Consider the following 20,604-nt stretch of genomic DNA (forward strand, 5'->3'; position numbering starts at 1 on the left):
AGACTGGGTGGTGGACAGCAGCTAAACACAGACTTCCACCTTCCTCCTCTCTCCTGGAATACCTTGTGTTGTGGTTTGAAAGAAAATGGTCTCCCCAAGTGGCGTGGCATGATTAGGAGGTGTGGCTTTGTTGGAGAAAGCGTAATATTGTGGAAGCAGACTTTGAGGTCTCATATATGCTCAAGCCACGCTCAGTGAGACAGACCACTTCCTGTTACCTACGTATCAAGATATAGCCAGCGCCATGTCTGCCTGCACGCCGGACGTGTCCTATCATGAAAATGGACTGAACGGCTGAAAATGTAAATCACCCCAATTAAATGTTTTTCTTTTATAAGAGTTGCTATGGTCATGGTGTCTCTTCACAGCAATAGAAACCCTAAGACATCTTGTTTCCCATCTCTCACTCTGTAAGTGTTCTCTGAGAACTAGTACTCATCCATTCTAATCCCAAACTCTGTTCTTAGAAACTGCAGTAGATCTGAGAGTGTAGATAGAGTACTCAGCTGACATGCCTTCCTGGGTGACCTAGTGCATGTCATTTTGTCACTTACCAGCTCTAAGCTTTCTTTTCTCAGCTATTAAAGTGGGGCTGGGGTACCCTCCTCACAATCAGGAGATTTTCCAGAGATCCTTCCCACCCAAGTTCTTTTTGGTATGAAGTAAGATTACTGAATGGTGAAACAGAGCACCATTTTTCTGACCCAGGAATGACGAAGCTACAGCCCATGGGCTTCCTGTGGCCATATAGGGCTGAGGCTAGCTGTGAATTCAACACAAGCTTATAAACTGACATAAAATGTCAGGAGAGTTTTTTTCTTTGTAACTTTATTGTACAGTTCTCAAGCATCAACTTCATAGATGACATCATCATGTTGTACTGTCAAAAGAGGGAAATGCCTAGAATGTTAGGCTATTTGATCAAAGCCTTGGACTTCAGTCCTGACATAACAGAACGTAGAAGCATCATCTCAGAGAAGAAAAATACACTTAAAAAAAATCAATATTGGCACATACGGTATGGTAGGCATGATTCCATAGTTGTTACAAACTGAATGGTATCTTCCCCAAATCCATATATGAAGTCCTGTTTTCTAGTACCTCAGATTATGCTTGTATTTGGAAAATCCTTAGAAAGGTAATAACGGTTAAACAAGGTCATTGTGATGGGCCCTAATTCAGCATCACTAGAGTCTGTCTTTATGAGAGCAGACAGAACACCTGGTGAAGACAGACAGACATTTATATCCCAAGGAAAAGGGCCTCAGAAGCAACCAACCCAGCAGACACTGGGATCTTGGACCTGCAGCATCCAATAAGAACATTTCTATTTGTTAACAGAGTTTCTACTGTTTAAGCCACACAGAGTCTGGTGCTTTGCTATAATGGCTCCATCAGACCAACACAATAGCCACTGATGTCCCTGTCCTCAAAACCACTCATCCTAAACCTTGGGCACAACTTAGAACTTAAGAGACTTTGTTTGCTGGCTTAGTGCAGACAAGAGATGTCTTGCTGTGTTTCTACATTTCTTCTTGCCCCCATAGGTGGCAGCTTCGTTCTTTTCTCTTCCAGTATAAGAACACGCCTTATGAAGTCATGAATGTTAAGAAGTGCATCCGTTCCTGTATCTATCAGTCAGGACAAGTTAGGATATGCTACAGTAACAATGTGAAGTCCTGGGGATGTTTAACAATCAAGAGTGTATCTTGGTCTATGCCACCAGGTGCCTTCCCTACCTTTCAGGTCATCTTCCTTCAAGGACATCAAGCTTGCCTGGCCATGTACGAGTCTCAGAAAAGCACATTCTCTATGTATTCTTTTTCTCTCACTCTTGTTTATTGAAATGCCTTGCTGATCTTGAGACTCCACACTGTAGGTTAGAAACTGAAGCTACACAATGATGTGTGCAGTAATGATGACAATGTAAATTCACATGTTTCCTACAGTTAATGACGCTGGAATTTTCTCCTCTGTCATAGGGAAGCAAGCCCTGGAAAAAGCAAACATCTCTTACAGATACTTCCTGAAACCTTCTCCTCTCTCCCTCCAGTTTCCCTGGATTAGAGGATAAAGAGAAAGAGTGGTCAGGAAAGAGTGGTAGGGAAAGTGTAGTAGGGAAAGAGTGATAGGGAAAGTGTGGTAGGGAAAGTGTGGTAGGAAAAGTGTGGTAGGGAAAGTGTGGTAGGAAAAGTGTGGTACGAAAAGTGTGGTAGGGAAAGTGTGGTAGGGAAAGAGTGATAGGGAAAGTGTGGTAGGGAAAGAGTGGTAGGGAAAGAGTGGTAGGGAAAGAGTGGTAGGGAAAGTGTGGTAGGGAAAGTGTGGTAGGGAAAGAGAGTGGTCAGGAAAGTATGGTAGGAAAAGTATGGTAGGAAAAGTATGGTAGGAAAAGTGTGGTAGGAAAAGTATGGTAGGAAAAGTGTGGTAGGAAAAGTGTGGTAGGAAAAGTGTGGTAGGAAAAGTGTGGTAGGAAAAGTATGGTAGGAAAAGTGTGGTAGGAAAAGTGTGGTAGGAAAAGTGTGGTAGGAAAAGTGTGGTAGGAAAAGTGTGGTAGGAAAAGTATGGTAGGAAAAGTGTGGTAGGAAAAGTGTGGTAGGAAAAGTGTGGTAGGAAAAGTGTGGTAGGAAAAGTGTGGTAGGAAAAGTGTGGTAGGAAAAGTGTGGTAGGAAAAGTGTGGTAGGAAAAGTGTGGTAGGAAAAGTGTGGTAGGAAAAGTATGGTAGGAAAAGTATGGTAGGAAAAGTGTGGTAGGAAAAGTGTGGTAGAGAAAGAGAGTGGTCAGGAAACAGTGGTAGCAGCAAAGCCCTTCTACCTTTCCTATCCCTCCCACCTACTCCCATTCCTGACACACTGCAAAGTTAATTAAGACATAGGGCAAACAAGGGTGATTTGAGTAACTGACCCCAAAGTGAAGCCACAGGGAAGCACCTTCTGGGAAGACCACTCCCCTCAGAGAGAACTGAAATCTTACCTGCCTTGCCCGTGGCTTTTCACTATTTGCTCTTGCCACAAATGAGACAAGCAGACCCCAGGGCCAGCCATGGCCCTCACACCCACTTCTCCTCAGCCGTCTAGAAGCATATGATGGCTGTGTATAGGTGTGTTTGTGTGTGCGCTGTGATTATAACGCAGAATCAAGAGCTCTGTTTTATTAACACTTAGATGAGTGCCCTGAGCCATGGATAAAAACTAAACCCAAACTGAGAAATCTCACTGTGAATGTTTTATTATTCTTTCTACTTGAATGTTGCTCCACTATCACAACTATCCCCAGAGTCTTATACTTTCTTATACCTTTCTAATAACCCAGGGTCAATTTTCATCTTGTTAATGATGAAGAGGTGAGACTTGGGGAATCAAAGGCTATTATGTACTCAAAGTATCACAAATATTAAGTGTCTAGACTGGAAAGCTGTGTTCCTGAACCTTCGACACTCTTTGGAATTTAGATATAGAGCTCCAAGAACTACCTGAGCTGTCCCAGCTCTGCTTCACTTTGCCTGTTTGTGATCCGATAGACACCTCACAACCTCCAATCACCCACAGAGCCTAAGGCATTTTTATTTACCCAAACACATGCATATTGTGTTGTAGACATCTACAGAAGAGGGTTGGGGGTAGTACTACATCAGTCCAGAGAGACAGTGGTAATTAGCTTGGAGACTCTTGTACTCATTAACAAATAAGAAAAAGGAGGTTGGAAGATGTGTGAATGGTTAATGGGAATTTCTGGTAAAGCCAAAAGTCAAATTCAACATTATTTTACATCACAGTGGGTAGATGGGTGGGTGAGTAGATGGGTGGGAGGGTAGGTGGGTGGATGAGTCGATGGGTGGATGGGTGGATGGATGGATGGGTGGATGGATGGATGGATGGATGGATGGATGGATGGATGGATGGATGGATGGGTTATGGGTGGCAAATCCACTATTATGAGTCTGCTAGGAGAATTCCTCCTCCAAAGGCAATGGTTTGGTTCGCTAATGTGGAGCTGAGAGCTTCTGCATCCTAATATTTTTATTGTTAGTAAAAGGAGTGGATAAATGGAAACCTAAGCAAGACCTAGTGACTGAGCGCATGTGCAAAATGCCAGGGTTCTGCCTCACACGGAGGCAGTCACCACAAAACAGTCTCAGTCGGAGGGAGTTAGTTCCATGCCAACTGGAGCAGCAGCTTAATAACTCCTCTTGTCAGAGATGTTCTTTCCAGATGAAGGAACTCAAGACAAGCTCAAGTCAGAAGAACAATAAGGCAGGTAAAAACTTGCATTGAGCAAAGACAGAAACCCATTCTTGTGACTGGCAAGCCATTGGTCATGGTTCAGTGGCACGGTATGATGGTCCCATTCCCTCAGTGACTCACACGTACTCTGCAGAAAGACAGAGCTGGCAGGATATGAGTAGCTAGCTTAAATAATTGCAGGGTACCTGTGCCACCGGGACTCCCGTTGCCGTAGCAATCACATCTCTCTGTAATCAGGGAAGTGTTTTCATATGACCTCGCCAAGGATCTCATGTCTATGACACCCCAGGCAAATTAGGGAAGGATTCTGAGAAACGAGTCTAAGAAATTAAGATTCTTTTAGAATTGGCTGGATTTTCTCAGAAGTGACTATACATGCTAGTCTGGCATGAAGGTACGTGTCTGTAACCCCAGTACTCAGGACACAGGGGTAAAAGGATCATGAGTTCAAAGCCATTAGAGAGCTACAAACAGAGGTTGAGGCCAATTTAGGCTACTTGGTGAGACCCCCATCTCAGGAAAATAGGTAAATAAGTAAATCATAGCTAGCACACCGTTCTAATAAAGTCGTGTCTCTATCTCTAGACTCACAATAATCCCACGAGATAGCTGTATTATCATTCATACTTTTAGAAGTGAGGAAACAGACTGGGAAACATTAAGTAATAACCTAACCGGTAGTACTGACAGAGTTTCAGCCCAGCCGTGCAGGGAGCTAGACCACCACAGCCTCCCTTACCCACTGTCTGCAACTCCTGCCCTCAGGAACTGGGCAAATATGGGCATGGAGCTACTCTTCTTTTTTTAACTTTTTAAATTTTATATGTATGTTTTCAAAATTATAAATAATCTTATATTCTAATATCCATTCTTTTAATCATGAATACTCTCACCCATCAGGCCATCCTGAAATAGCTCCCCCTCATCCTGGAGGAAGAGGAGACTGATTTCCAGATTCGTTGACTGGGCACTGCGATGCCAGCAAGGGTGATTGTTCATTTCCCCAGATGGTACAAATCCACTCTGCATTAAGCACCAAGAAGTGCTGATGAGATGGCTCAGTACACAAAAGCACTTGCCACCAAGGCTTGCTGGAGATGTCGCTCTGTATACTGTGAATACATGTTGCTCTGATTGGCTGATAAATAAAATGCTGATTGGCCAGTAGCCAGGCAAGAAGTATAGGCGGGCTAGCAGAGAGGAGAATTCTGGGAACAGGAAGGCTGAGTCAGGAGATACCAGCCTGACGTCCATGAAGCAGCATGTAATGGCACGCAGGTAAAGCCATGGAAAACATAGCGACATATAGATGAACAGAAATGGGTTAGTTTAAATGTAAGAGCTAGTCAGTGGTAGGCCTGAGCTAATGGCCAAGCAGTTTTAATTAATATATAAGCTTCGGAGTGATTATTTTATAAATGGCTGCGGGGAATGTGTGGCTGGGCAGGACCTGAGAAAGCTTCAGCTACAAAGGCTGATGACCTGAGTTCAATTCCTGGATCCCCTATGGTGGAACGAGTGAGCCCATGAAAAGTATTCTCTGGACTCCACATACACACTATGGCATATGTGTGCACACAACATACAGATACATACATACACATTTAATAAATGTAATTAAAAATTTTAAACACCATGTAGGATGACATGAATACAAGCCTGCTGTAAACGTCCATAAATAACTGAACGGCAGTGATTTTTATCTGCACAAAACCAATCAGCTACCCAGCAACCCCAAGCTTTTAGTTGCTGCAGAGTGTTGAGAAGAGCTTCGGGAGTCCACTCGGCTCTTGACCTAATTTGCTCCCATCTGCTGTACTTACCGGAAAGCTCCTATGACTCCTGACACAATGACAGTACTTTATCTTGAACCAAAGACTGGAAAAGATTCCTGTCAAGGCTCAGAGCATGAATATGCTCAGCCCTGTAGGACAGACACTTTCAGCCATGACTACCCAGCTTACCCTGTCTGCACAAAAGCAGTCACACTGTGCGAACGAATGGGCATGTCAGTAAAGCTTCAAATCTGATTGAGCCCAGAGATTCAGTTCATCTACCTCCCAAGCCCTGTCCCTGATTACACACACACACACACACACACACACACACACACACACACACACACACACAGGCACACAGGCACACACACGTGTACACACATCTATACCCATCCTAGCCCACTAACCATGCTGACCCCCCAGCACAGATCATGGAAAGTGAAAGTTTATAATAGTCACAGAAGATCTGTGAATTGTAGTTGATTTCAGTAGAGTGGGTGGCCATGATTAAAATTAATAGATTAGTGAACTGTCAAAACAGACGGACTTCCCGACACAGCTACCACCAAGGTATCTCCCTCTCCCCCTCCTCTTCTGTGACAGGGAAGGGAGGGCTTTCAAAAATTATCTTTAGATTAAAGTCTTATGCTTGAATTAAATATATATAATATTTTTTCATCAGAAAAAAAAAACTCTGAGTAAAGATATTTCATCTGCTAGGCATGAAGGCGTACATCTTTAATTCTTGCACATGTGAAGCAGAGGCAGGTGGATCTCTGTGAGTTAAAAGCCAGCCTTGTGAATGGAGTGAGTTCTAGGCCATCCATGGCTACATAAAGGCCCTGTCTCAAACCAACCAAAAATCACTTTGTTCTGATTTTATTTCTGGGTACCAGAGAAGAAAGTGGGCCCTGATTATCTCCCATGTCATTACCCTAGTGTTAGGGCTCTGGCAAGGAGAGGCAAGAGGCTAGCCCCCACCTTTTCCTTCTACGGCATCTCGCTCTTCCTGGGACCTCTAGGAACCCTTAGAAACTCAGAGCAGGAAGAGAAGAAACTAACACAATGCAAAGAAATGAGTGAATTTGCAGAGTAACTCTATCTTTCTGTTCCCTGCCTCCTCCGTTCTCCCATTGGTTTTTTGATGGTTTGCCTGTTTGTTTTCGTTTGGTTGGTTGGTTGGTTGGTTGGTTGGTTGGTTGGTTGGTTTTTCAAGACAGGTTTTCTCTGCATAACCGCTCTGGCTATCCTAGTACTCCTTCTGTAGACCAGGCTGGCCTCAGACTCACAGAGATCCCCCTGCCTCTGCCTCCTGAGTGCTGGCCTCTCCCATTGTTCTTAGTGATAAAGTTCACCAACAACCTGTATAGTTCAAGCACGAAGGAAATAGAAACTACAAACTCGTATCAGATCCCCACATCTGGACCAGCTGCCTCCCTGATGGGCCTGTCCTGTCTCCTAGCTACAGTATCTCCTATCGGAGCCCACAAAGAGAGTGTTCCACATAGAGTGTTCCCAGGCCACTCTATACTCTCTCTACTGAACCTCCATCCATTTGTCTGCTTGTCAGGATCATTAAACACTTTAATTAATTATGTATTTTAAAGTGGTTGATCATGTGCCATATAGAGAAAGGGTACAATTTCAAATCAATGAGGGGGAAAAAAATATCACTTATAGGGTCTGCCTGCCGGAACATCTGATGTTTCACATATATAATGGGGGATGGGGAAGAATTACTCCAAACCACAAGTTCTGTAACTCTGCCAAAAAATAAATAAATAAATAAATATTCTACAGCAAGGTTTGTTTTGAAATACTCAGAGGTATAAGAACAAATGTCTCAAGTATGGATGCCTTAGGACAAGAGGAGGGAGTGACAGACCCCCCCCCCGAAGGTGTAGGCCAGAGGCATCCACAGATGTCAGTTCACTGTCTGGATAAAAGTCCTCTGTGCCTGTGTGTGCATGTGTGTGCACGTGCGTGTGTGTGCATGTGTGTGTGCATGCATATGTGTGTGCACATATGTGTGTGTGCGCATGCGTGTGCATGTGGGGGGGGTTGCTTTGAATCAGAGGGCAGAGCTAGCTACTAGCTGACCAAAGTTAACCATAGAGGCTTTGGAGGACTGAGGACAGATAGAGAGACAAGAAGTAATAGGGCAGGGCTTAGAGAGGGTCTCTGCCCCTTTTAGGTGGAGGAGAGAGAGAGAGAGAGAGAGAGAGAGAGGGGGGGGGTCATTGGTGGCTTCTCTGCCACTTCTCTGATCATTCAAGTTCTTACCCCCATATTTGACTCCCAAATTTTCATTGTTAAAGAATAATTAGATAAATGCATCATCTGGCACCCAATGTGGGGCACGAAATCACAAGGTAGCCACTCACCTGTGGCTTTGCAGCCTCAGAGCTGCCGCAGTGACTGGCTTTTCCTCCCTCACCCCAAGGTTCCTCTGCTACATAACATTTCTTTCTTAGAAGTTACAATGTTAGAAACAACAGTGGCTAGTGGAGAATAAAATCTAACAACAATGAAGGCTTGTAGCTACTGAGTGCCTATCATAGTGCCTGCTATTTTCATATACATTATAAGATTTATTCCTTATAAGCTATGAGGTAAGTGATGTCATTCTCATCACACAGTTGGGAAAAAAAACAAAGTCAGTAATTAAAAACCTAACTGATAGTTGCACAGTAAAAGAAAGAATTGGGGGCTGGAGCAGATTTTTCCACCATGTGTGCACAAGTACCCAAAAGCTTTGCACAGGCATTCAGAGAGACAAAAAGAACAGTGGCATTAAAGCGATGCCTGAGGCTCTTCTCCAGAGGGCTAAGGACAAGCTGAACGGTGCTCGCATCCGTGAAAACCACTGCAAAAAGAAGAAAGAGTCCAGAGTAGAAGCTGTACTTGTAAATGAAATGGAAGCATGAAAGGAACAGGATAAAAAAAAAAAAAAAAAAAAAGACAGAGACAGAGAAAGGAAGAGCAAAGGTCATGAGGGGCAGGGAAGCAGAAGTAAACAAAAGGGCTGAAGCCAAGGTCACAGACACCAAGGTCAGGTATAAGTTGCCACACCATGCCAACGCTGGACAGTGCCCATCCAAGAAAGACTGGTTGCCTTCTGGCATCTGATTATGATTCCTAAAGCATAAGTCCGTTCAGAAAAGACAAGCACCGTTTGGGAACCACGTGATGATCTAAATCCAACTGGCTGCCAACATCAAGCCAGGGATTTGGAAGTGTTTTTTTTTTTTTGTTTTGTTTTGTTTTGTTTTGTTTTTTCTACAGCAGGAAAGATCCAAGTTTCAAGGGTGATTCCTGATTGAAATCCAGGCGTTCCAAAGGAATTGCTTATTGGAGCTGGCCAGTGTTACATCAGTGCCTCTGGCACTAGTATTAACTGACCAATGGGTTTTGGGTTTTGTTTGATTGGTTGGTTGGTTGGGTAGGTGGGTAGGTTTTTTTTTAAGACAGGGCTTCTCTGTGTGTAGCCATGGCTGTCCTGGAACTCACTCTGTGAACCAAGCTAGTCTCGGAATCACAGAGATGCATCTGCCTCTGCGTCTAGAGTGTGTACCACCACCACCCAGTGACCAGTGAGTTTTAAGAATGCCAATCACAGTACAGACATCGCAGCAGAAAAAAGCAGAGAGGTAGCAACTCAGTAGAGAGGAAATTCTAGACTATAAAGATACATTTCAACATAACTGAAGACGTCCTTGGGCAGGGAGCGGGGAGAGGGAGGGACGACTTTTACACTTTTTAGAAGAGTGTTTCTCAACCTGTGGGTCACGACCCCTTTGGGGCTGACTAGCCCTTTTGCAGGGTCACCTAAGGCCTTCAGAAAACACAAATATTTACATTATGATTCATAACAGTAGCAAAGTTACAGTTATGAAGTAGCAACAAAAATAATTTTATGGATGGGGGTCACCACAACATGAGGAACTGTATTTAAGGCTCGAAGCATTAGGAAGGCTGAGCACCACTGTTTTAGAAGGATTCAAAGGATCCAGCTTACAACAGGTAGTGAAACCGATCGATCTGAGGCAGGTGAACGTATTGTATTTTCTTACTTACAATGTGCCAGACAGCTTTGGAACAACTTGATGGATTTGAAGTAGCAGGGAGGCAGATGAAAGCCGGTCATGTTACCAAACACACCGACTCTCCTACTGTTACTTCATCGTTGCCTAGTGATGACGACATTGGAAGGGTCGGACTTAACCTGAGAGCATCTGGTTGCCTCCAATTCTTGACGAGACTAACAAAGGGTCCAGGTTTACGGATTCCACTAGCAGATAGGCGGCTTCCAAATGAGTAGCTCATTAAACAGTGGGGCAGGTTTGCAAACAAAAATCTCCCAGAAGACTAAAATTTCAGCTCCAGATGCAGTTGCCTCTGTGTCAGCCTCAGACTGAAGAAGTTGCACGGGATGCAGAGACTGAGGCTATGATGGATGAACTTAAGGAACGTTTTATATTCACGACAGTTCAGCTCAGAGCAAAGTGCGTGTGCACTTCCCATCGATGGATGCAGCGACTCCCACCATCACTGCATACGTGACATAGGGTTTGCAGGTAAAATGATAATAACAGCATATGTACCTGTTCCAACATCCACAACCTCTCCTGACACCGTGGCAGCAACCCAACTGCTGTGTCCAGGGCATGAGGAAAGGAGAGACACCCTTAGGCAAAAACAAAGAGGCCAGGGCCTGCTGAGATTGCTACACAATTCCTGTTACCTTGAAAACATTAAGATGTTGGCAGAAAGGAGAAGTCAGGACCCAGACCCAGGTCTTTGTAAACACGACTAGTTCTCCAGTTTGGCATTGCTTTCAGAGAACAAAGAAATCACACAACCCGTCTACCACCACTTACACTGTCGGCTACCTGGCACACCACAGCATTTCCAGATCACCTAGACCCCACATCTCAAACCCCACCACACCCATCATCACAAAGACAATCGAGAATTTAGAAAAATTGAGGGGCATACTCACACCCCATTACTGAGAATGATATACTGGGAGGTGTGGCTATGAGTCAGTGGAGGCAATCTGTGGGATCAAAACCTCAGAATTAAGGTGTTTTTTGCCAACACATTGTACTGAGTGTATCCATAAGCTATCCAGATCTAGTGAGGTATTTTTTGGCATACAAAAATTTTCAGCATCCCCTGGAAGAAAAGGAATACGTATGGCAAAGTCTCTTTCCAGATCATCTATTTTTATCAGAGTCCTTTCTGAGAAGGGTGTTTTAACATCTTCATTACATTACTGATGAAAAGAATTCTGAGATTTGATATTCATTCTCAATGAAAACACTTATCTACTACTGGCTGTCTACCTTTCTGTTCAAACTTTTTTTTAAAGCTTTAATTTTAATGACTTGATTGGCTAAAATGACTTAGGAGACATTTTGGTTGATGTTTAACTTGGTTTCAATTGTCAAAGTTGCAGTCTTTCTTCCTATTTCCTGAAGGCAATTACTTTTGATTCTCACAGTCATCTTACCTCTGAATTTCACAATAGTATGTTTATTCCACTAATTCTTGATTTTCAACTTAGATTATGGCTAATCTCTATTATAGCTCCCTAACTGAGAGTGAAGAATTTACTATCTTACAGTTCAATGCAAACATATAACTCATATTTCTCCAATGGTCATCCCAATATAACTTTCTCGGTTAAGCCAATGGCTTGGTTTAGATATGGCTGGTTAAATTCCGCCCTGGTGGTAAAGGTTGCAGATGAAGCTGATGGTAGACGTACAAGTAGATGAAATGGTGATGTGGCAGAGGAGGAGGTTTGTGAGGTAGAGATGCAGGCAGAAGAAAAGGATGAGAAAGAGGTAGTGGAGGAGAAGGATGGAAGGGAAGAAGCAATGATGGTATTAAAGGTGAAAGAGGTGGGCGATGGAGGTAGAAGAGGTGGTAATGATGGAAGTGGAAAAGGTGGTGATGGAGGTGGAAGAGGTGATGATGGAGGTGGAAGAGGTGGTGATGGAGGTGGAAGAGGTGGTGATGGAGGTGGAAGAGGTGGTGATGGAGGTGGAAGAGGTGGTGATGGAGGTGGAAGAGGTGGTGATGGAGGTTGAAGAGGTGGTGACGGAGGTGGAAGAGGTAGAGGTGATGGAGGTGGAAGTGATGGAGGTGGAAGAGGTGGAGGTGATGGAGGTAGAAGAGGTGGAGGTGATGGAGGTGAAAGAGGTAGAGGTGATGGAGGTGGAAGAGGTGGTGATGATGGAGGTGGAAGAGGTGATGATGGAGGTGGAAGAGGTGATGATGAAGGTGGAAGAGGTGGAGGTGATGGAGGTGGAGAAAAAAGAGGTGGTGGTAGTAGCAAAAGAAGATGTATAGGAAGTGCAGATGGAGACAGAAGTCAAGGAAACGGTGGTGCTGATAGAGATGTTGAGTAGGAGGAGGTGCTGGTGCTTTCCTCCTTAGTTGGTCCACACACTTTGGGTCTCTCTCCATGTCCTGACCCCACACCCCCTTTCAAAAAGGATTTCTCATATACCCAGGCATGTGAAAATAGGAGGCCACTCAATCTCAGAGCTCAAGGCTCCCATTGTCCTTTTGGTCAGTCTGTGAGTGGAACATAATGAAGACATATCAAAGTACAAATGCAGGGGGGAGCATTTCCAAGAAGTCAGGAAAATTGTTTCTGGAAATAGATAACATTTCCTTCACATTGGATGCCAGAAAAACAGAGAGACAGACAGAGATCATAATGTATAATTCAATATAAAAATTAGTTTCAAAATGCCAGGATTTGTTCTCCTTTTTAAGCCAATTGATTTGTTCTAAGTGATGTCACCAAAGGTCAATGAATGAGTACCATGTTAGCACAGTGACCAAAGTCTTTGGCTTAATTCATTTTCTTGTGTAATTTACAAGCCCATTGTTCTGTGGAGTGTAGACTTTGGCTCCTTCCCCCAAACTCAAATATTAGCTAATATCTACACTATTGTGAAGTTTTAATGATGTAGCTGAGATTTAATGCTTCTCTAACAACCTGTGCTACAGTGCCCTTACTGTGAGATGGTGAAACCTTCAGGAGGTGAGGCCTGATAGGAAGTCCTCGGGTAATTTGGAATGTTTCTTTGCGGTAGTTTGAAAATGGTCTCCAGAGGCTCATACTTGAATGCTTGGCCTGCAGTTGGTAGAACTCATTGGAAAGATTAGGAAGTGTGTCCTTGTTGGAAGTGCTGTATCGCTGGGGTGGGCTTCTCGGTTAGTTCTCTCTCTGCCTCAGGTTTGTGGAATGAGATGTAAGGTCTCAGCTACCACTCCAGTGTCATGCCTGCGTGACTACCACCATGCTCGTCCTGCCCTGATGGTCATAGACCCTAACCTTCTATAACCATGAGCCCCCAGATTAAATTCTTCCTTTTATAAGTTGCTTTGGTCATGGTGTCTTCTCACAGCAACAGGAAAGTAACCAAGACAGCCCTCAAATGTGACAGTATGACTCTTCCCTTCTCTGGCTTCTGGCTCATGATGTAAACGGGTTTTCACTGCCACGTGTTCATTCCATGTGTTCATGGGCTTTCCCCACCAGAATCCCAAATCAATCAGGTTACTTGATCATGCTGAAACCTCTAGAACTACGAGTCAAAATAACCCTTTCCCGTTATAAGTTAATTATCTCAGGTGAAACACTATTGTAACACAGAGCTGATATGTTTTTGATTAGCTGAGACTCCTCAGAAATCCAAATATTAATAACAAGATAGAAAGAACTATTTGGGATTTTACATTTCACAGAAACTACAAATACAAGGGATTTAGGCCTAGAACAGACATCATTTCTCATCATTGTACACAGAACACACGGCAGAATCCATCATCCCATAAACATTATGTGCATATTAGCTAGTTTACACACACACACACACACACACACACACACACACACACACACACACACTTCAATAGTGATTGTGATATCAGACTTAGCCAGCATTTTAATTCCTAAGCCATCTGTGATGGTTAATGATCTAATGACCATCAACTTGGTAGAAACTAAATGACCCAGGAGAAAAAGCTCTGGGTAGGTCTGTGAGGGAGTTTTGAGACTGGATGAACTGACTTGGTAAGACCCACCTGAAGTGGAGTAGGCACAATTCCATGGACAGGAGATTGGTCTGATTTAAAGTGGGGAGAAGAGTCTCAGCGTCCGTGTTCATCTCCTTCTTCCTGTCTGAAGACATGACCTAACCAGCTACCTCCCACTCCTTCCACCATGACTTCCGAATTATGATGTCCTGAAACCGTGAACCAAATCAACCCTCTCCCCTCCCGTTGATTTTGTCACTTTGTTACAGCAACAAGAACATTAACTAAGGCTGGGGAGATGGCTCAGTGGTTAACACCTTGCCATACAAAGAAAAAGACAAGCGTTTAAGATAGGATATGTAAAGACAGGATATGGCAGCTCCCCTGTAATTCCAGCCTTGGAAGGCAGACACGGAGAAGGCCCAGAGTAAGCTGGCTAGTGAGATTGGATGTTTGCGCAAGCTCTAGCTTTGACTGAGAAATACTGCCTCAAACCAAAGCAGAAGCCTGGTATGGTGGTACACATCTTGAATACTAGAATCAGGAGGCAGAGGCAGGAGGTCCTCTGTGAGTTCAAAGCCACCAATATAGAGTTTCAAACATCCAGGCAGGGCTATGTAGTGGGACCCTGTGTCAAAAGCATAAACTGGGAAGGTTACTGAAGAAAATTCCCGATGTCAATCTCAGGGCTTCACTCACATGCTCCCTGCACATGAACACATGGATATACACATGCAAATATGTGGTGGAGTGTTAGCTAAAGATGTGTTACATTCGTTTATGCTGTGGAACATTTGTTTAATGAGGCAATGGTGTGTTGCATTCTTCTATGTTGCATTTGTTTAACTCTGTGAAGCTGTGTTACTTTGCCTATCTAGAACACCTGATTGGTCTAATCAAGAGCTGAATGGCTAATAGCTACGCTGGAGAGAGAAATAGGTGGGCTGCTGGGCAGAGAGAATAAATAGGAGAAATCTAGGCTCAGGAGAAGAAGAAAGAGGAGTGTGTGTTGGTTTTAATAAGCCATGCTGTTACCGTGCAAGAACGGTCACAAGGCATGACAACACCCATTATCAGAGCAGAGTTTTGTTAGAAGGGAGAGAGGAAGGACAGAAGAGAATGTGACCAGGCCTGTGGAAGAGACACGTGGGGAGAGAGAGGGGGGGGGGACAGGTCTGTGATCCGTTTCTTATGGATTCCCCTGCACATGTGCATGTGGGCTTATGGAGCTACGCCACACATGCACAGATTGTATGACCACACTGCACGTATTGCGCAGTCACGCAGCCCATGGATTAGCAGGACGTAAAGCCCCTTACTTGTCTACTGAACTGCACATATGCGGTCACATAGCTGGAGGAGTGACCAGAATTCCAACAGAGAGAAGCCAGAAAAGTGGAAGGAGAGGAGGATGCCAGGGGCCAGCCACACAGCCAGCCACAGAGTAAGAAGGAAAGAAAAGAGGCAAAAGGTAGATAGGATAATTTAAGATAAGAAAAGCTGGCTCGAAACAAGCCAAGCGAAGGCTGGGCATTGATAAGTAAGAATAAGTCTCTGGTTTCTGTATATTTATTTGGGATATGGGTGGAGGGCCCCAAAGAGTAAAAACAAAAAACAAAAAAAACAACAAAAAAAAAAAACACACAACTACACACATATTCCACAGCCACACATACCCATGAAAAGAAAAAATAAAAGATAATAACTAATACTCCTCCTTAATCAATGCTATTTCTGCCCTGTGAAGACGAATTGACAATGGGTATCTATAATCCTGAACCCTCACCATCCTTAAAGTTTTTTTAAATTGATTAACATAATTCTGTTATGTTTCAGCACCTTTTTATGTATAGAATTATCATATATAATAAAATACACTACACTTAAACATAAAATAATGAATATTTACACTTTTAATACCCACATTACCACCATTCAGATCAAAATAGAGAATATTTTCATCACCCAGAAAGTTTCCTCATGTCTGTCTGTACACCCATTTCTAATAAACATACTTTATTCTTCAAATATTGCTAACTTAATAATGGTGACACATCTTAAACCCAGCATTCAAGAGGCAGAGGCAAGTAGGTGGATCTCTGAGTTCGAGATCAGCCTGGTCTACAGGAAGACTTCCATGCTGATTCGGTTAGGCAGACAGAACCACTGCCATTCAGCCAATGAAATGTAGCTTGAGCTCTGAGAGTAGAAGAGATGCTTCCGATGTCTTAGAGCCTGCAGTAACGGCAGCAACTCAAAAGACCATGGGTTTGGTTTGTTGTTTTGTCTCAATCACACCGCTGGATAACACAGCTAGTTAGCAGTTCAGCATGGATAGGAGAAGGACTCATGGGACACTACCCCTAGCTGAGGAGTTATTGACAAGTCATGGCTGCTAAGGGAGGAGGGATTGTCTTGGGGCGGGGATGTGACTGCTAGTGACTGTCGGTGCTCTGATGGATGGCTCCACACCTATGCATATGCAAGCCACACTCATTGGACTCAGTGGGTTATAAAAGGAAGAGGAGGAGGAGGAGGAGGAGGAGATGAGGGCAGGAGGAGGAAATACTGGGAAGCTAAAGGGAAGTGGAAGAGGAATATGGGTTGGATAGAATCAAGATACTTTGTAAAGAGATATGGAATAATCAAAGAATAAGTTTAAAATATTCTAAATAGCATTGTTGTTTAAACATGAAGTCTCCCTGACAGGCACATGTATTGGGGGCATGTCAGCTGATTGGGTTGTGAGAGTGATTGATTGGTCCTGAGGATGCTGACCTAACCAAAGTATTCATCCCTTGATGGATTCATAATACAATGGCATCATTGGAAGGTATTGAAAAGTAAGGGGGGAGTCTTCTTGGAAGGAGTTCATGGGAAGGAAGTTCTTAATGGCTATACTCTTCCCTGACCCATACCGCCACATGTATCTGTTGCCACATTCTGTCTGCCACTGGCCCATCATCAGCATAGCCAAGGATTATGGACTCAAATTTCTGAAACTTCATGCTGAAATAAAAGCCTCCCTTGAGTTTTATGTTTCATCACAGTAATAAGATAACATGATCACAAATACATAAATTATATCAAATGTTCACCAAATGGATTTAAAATGAAAAAATATAGATGGATGAGTGTGTGGGTGGATGGATGGGTGGGTGGATGGGTGGATGGGTGGGTGGATGGGTGGATGGGTGGGTGGATGGGTGGATGGGTGGGTGGATGGGTGGATGGATGGGTGGATGGGTGGGTGGATGGGTGGGTGGATGGGTGGGTGGATGAGTAGATGAATTCACCAGAAGAGGAATGCAGAATTAGTCTCCTTGCTCCAGGAAGAGGAGCCTAAGTTGGCCATCTGGGAAGGACAACGATCTCTCAGGACACACCCTTTGTGAGACATGTGAATTAGATGGATATGTGCAATTACACTAATCCATGTCACTGAACCGTGTTTCTCCGCAGGCCCTGAGGGGCCGTGGGATGAGACGCTGGGAGGAATGGAGACGATTGCAAACACCCTCCACCCTCCCACTTTAACCAGCTTTGTACTTAGCCATTCTGCGTTTTTGGCAACTTCACAAGATTTCGTTTAAATAGCAGGTTTTATGATGTTTTAAGAAGTCTGCAAACCTTAGAACTAATCCCTTTACTTAAAAATCTGTAAATAACAACCCTTTCTGAACAACCCTTCATAGAAGAAGAATGCACAAACCTGCTAGGATGCCAAGGAAGTCAAGTGAAAGGAATCGGGTTCAAATCCTGGATCCAATTTACTGCCTTGTGTGACCATAAGTCCCTAAAAGCCGGTGGTTCTCAACCTTCCTAATGCTGTGAGCCTTTGATACAGTTCCTCATGTTGTAGGGACCCCCCCCCAACCACAAAATTATTTTGTTGCTATTTCATAACTGCAATTTTGCTACTGTTATGAATTGTAATGTAAATCTGATATGTAACCCCTAAAGGGGTCCCAACCCACAGGTTGAGATCCACTGCCCTAAGCTTTATTGCCTGCATGAGTTTTTAGACATTTTTATACCCTTTCTAGGCTGAGTATCGCCATGATCTTTTTCAAAAGGGTACATTTGTATGTCCACATAAGCATACTATTAGCTCAGGGTCGTGACACCAGGTTATAGTAGCCATCCATGTACCTGGCTCTGTCACTGAGACCATGCCAAATGCTAAGTAACTCAGCTGAAATCGAGTGAAAGAGGTCTGAGGATCAGATCTTCTCTAGGCCAGCATCCAGCTCCTCTAGTCAAGACCCACACAGGAAATGAGGTTTGAAGTAGCTCTCCAGACACAGGAACCAACACAGCAAGAATTGGGGGGGCTGGGGTGAAAGGCAGAGAGAAGGACAGGGGTGCACTAGGAGCCTCCTGAATTGCCACAGCTAGGTGGACCAGTATGGTGTGCTACAAGCCAGGACACATCGGTGATCAGAGTCCCCTTACAGATTCTGAATCCAGTGAGTGAAGAGGCAGTGTAGACAGAGAGCCAGGAGAAGAAGGGCTTAGGGGAGTGACTGCAGAGAAACGAGCAGTTTTTTGAGGAGACCCAGACCTGGAAATGTTGCCATGCGAACATTACCAGGGACTAAAGAGAGGCTCTGACTGTGTCATCCTTTGAGTTAGCTGCTGTACCAATCCTTAAAACACACACCCTACAGAAAGACAGCAACCCTGTGATGGCCTTGCTAGTCAACGTTGGCCTTATGACTCTAAGAGCATTCACTGTGTCTCATTCCAACCGTAGTAGTATAAATGGAGGGAGGTCTTTCCAGAGCTACCTAGAAGCCTTGCTGCATTAGCATTTCTTCTCTGGAAACCCCTACCTACTAGACAGCTGTCTGCCTGCTCAGTGCTCTGGTCCTGTACCTACCCGCACCAATAATTCTGACTTCCAATCAACTTCGACTTCAAAACCAACCAGTTGGCAGATACTTATAGCCATTGTTGAGTTGATCAAAACAAAATGTTGAGCCAATTTAATAGTAACTCCTTTAACCAGCTTTCTACCACTTACCCCAACTAAATGGAGTAAGAAATGCTTACCTAATGATACCTTTTCTCTCTCAGCATTTATGTACAGAGTTAAAAGGGATACTCTCCATAATTGAGAGAATATAATAGACAGGAGCTGTCTATTGTTCTTACAGTTCCCATTCTCACGTTCTTTAAAGCCCACTGACCAAGAACAAGGTTGACCTCTTCCCACAGCCTCTTAACTGCTGTCCACTGCTAGAATGTACAATGTAAAGAAATCTCTTGTCTCCAGGCCTGTTTATGCCCATTGCAACTGTTATGAGTGAATGGAACAATTTGACGATGCCCAATATTATGCAAGACAATGTGACATAAATTTTTTTTTTAAAGCTGTAAAAATTTTGACTGAATAGGTTGAAACACTCAAACCGAGTTGCTTTAAAAGTACCATCAGAGCAGGGCAAGGTGGTGCACACCTTTAATCCCAGCCTTAGGAAGGCAGAGGCAGGGGGAGATCTAGGAATCTGAGGCCAGCCTGGTCTAGATAGAAAGTTCCAGGTTTCCCAGGGTTACATGGCGATAGCCTGTCAAAATAAACAAACATATAAAACTACTACTCATGTGTGTGTGGGTAAGCCAACTAAAAAGACTGAAAAAAAGTTAAAACTCTACTCTAGGAAACTACTACATTTAATTGACTTCCTAGGTGGTTTTTAAGATCTTGGTCTACTTTAAAGAAATTGAAACTGGATGCTGTAAGATGCACAAAAGGGGTGTTTAATGGACACATGAGGACCCCAAACAAGAAATTTACAACAGGGAAAAGTTAGACTTTAGCAAAAGATTATCCATACATTCAAAGAGTAAGTGAGTGTGTGTGTGTGTGTGTGTGTGTGTGTGTGTGTGTGAATATATATTTGTGTGTGTGTCTGTGTGCACATAGAATATATGTGTGTGTGGATATATATATAACCTTTATATATATATTTAACTTTATATACATATCTTTGCATATACACACACATATATATATACACATACATATATTCAGAGTGTGTATATATATAGAATATGTGTGTGTTTGTGTGTGCACATATGTAGAATATGTATGTGTGTATGGATATATATATATAACCTTTCTATATATAACTTTGTATACACACACATATATACACATGCATACATTCAAAGAGTGTGTGTGTAGATTATATGTGTGTGTATATAACCTTATATGTAACTTTATATACATAACTTTGTATACACACATGCATGTACATACATATATACATTACACATATATACACATATAGTTTTCTCACACAAGAGTGGTAGAGAGAAGGCGAGAACAGACTGACTCGCTGGTGCCTAGTTTTAGCAAATCTTATCAATCAACCACTCAACTGCTTGTCTTCATGTTGATTCTCATGGAAATTACAGTGGTTCCGGGTTGGGGATTTAGTTCAGTGGTAGAGCACTTGCCTAACAAGCGCAAGGCCCTGGGTTCGGTCCTCAGCTCTGAAAAAAAAAAAATTACAGTG

This window comes from Peromyscus eremicus, chromosome 18 (assembly GCF_949786415.1).
Source record: "Peromyscus eremicus chromosome 18, PerEre_H2_v1, whole genome shotgun sequence".
NCBI classification, from domain to species: Eukaryota; Metazoa; Chordata; class Mammalia; order Rodentia; family Cricetidae; genus Peromyscus; species Peromyscus eremicus.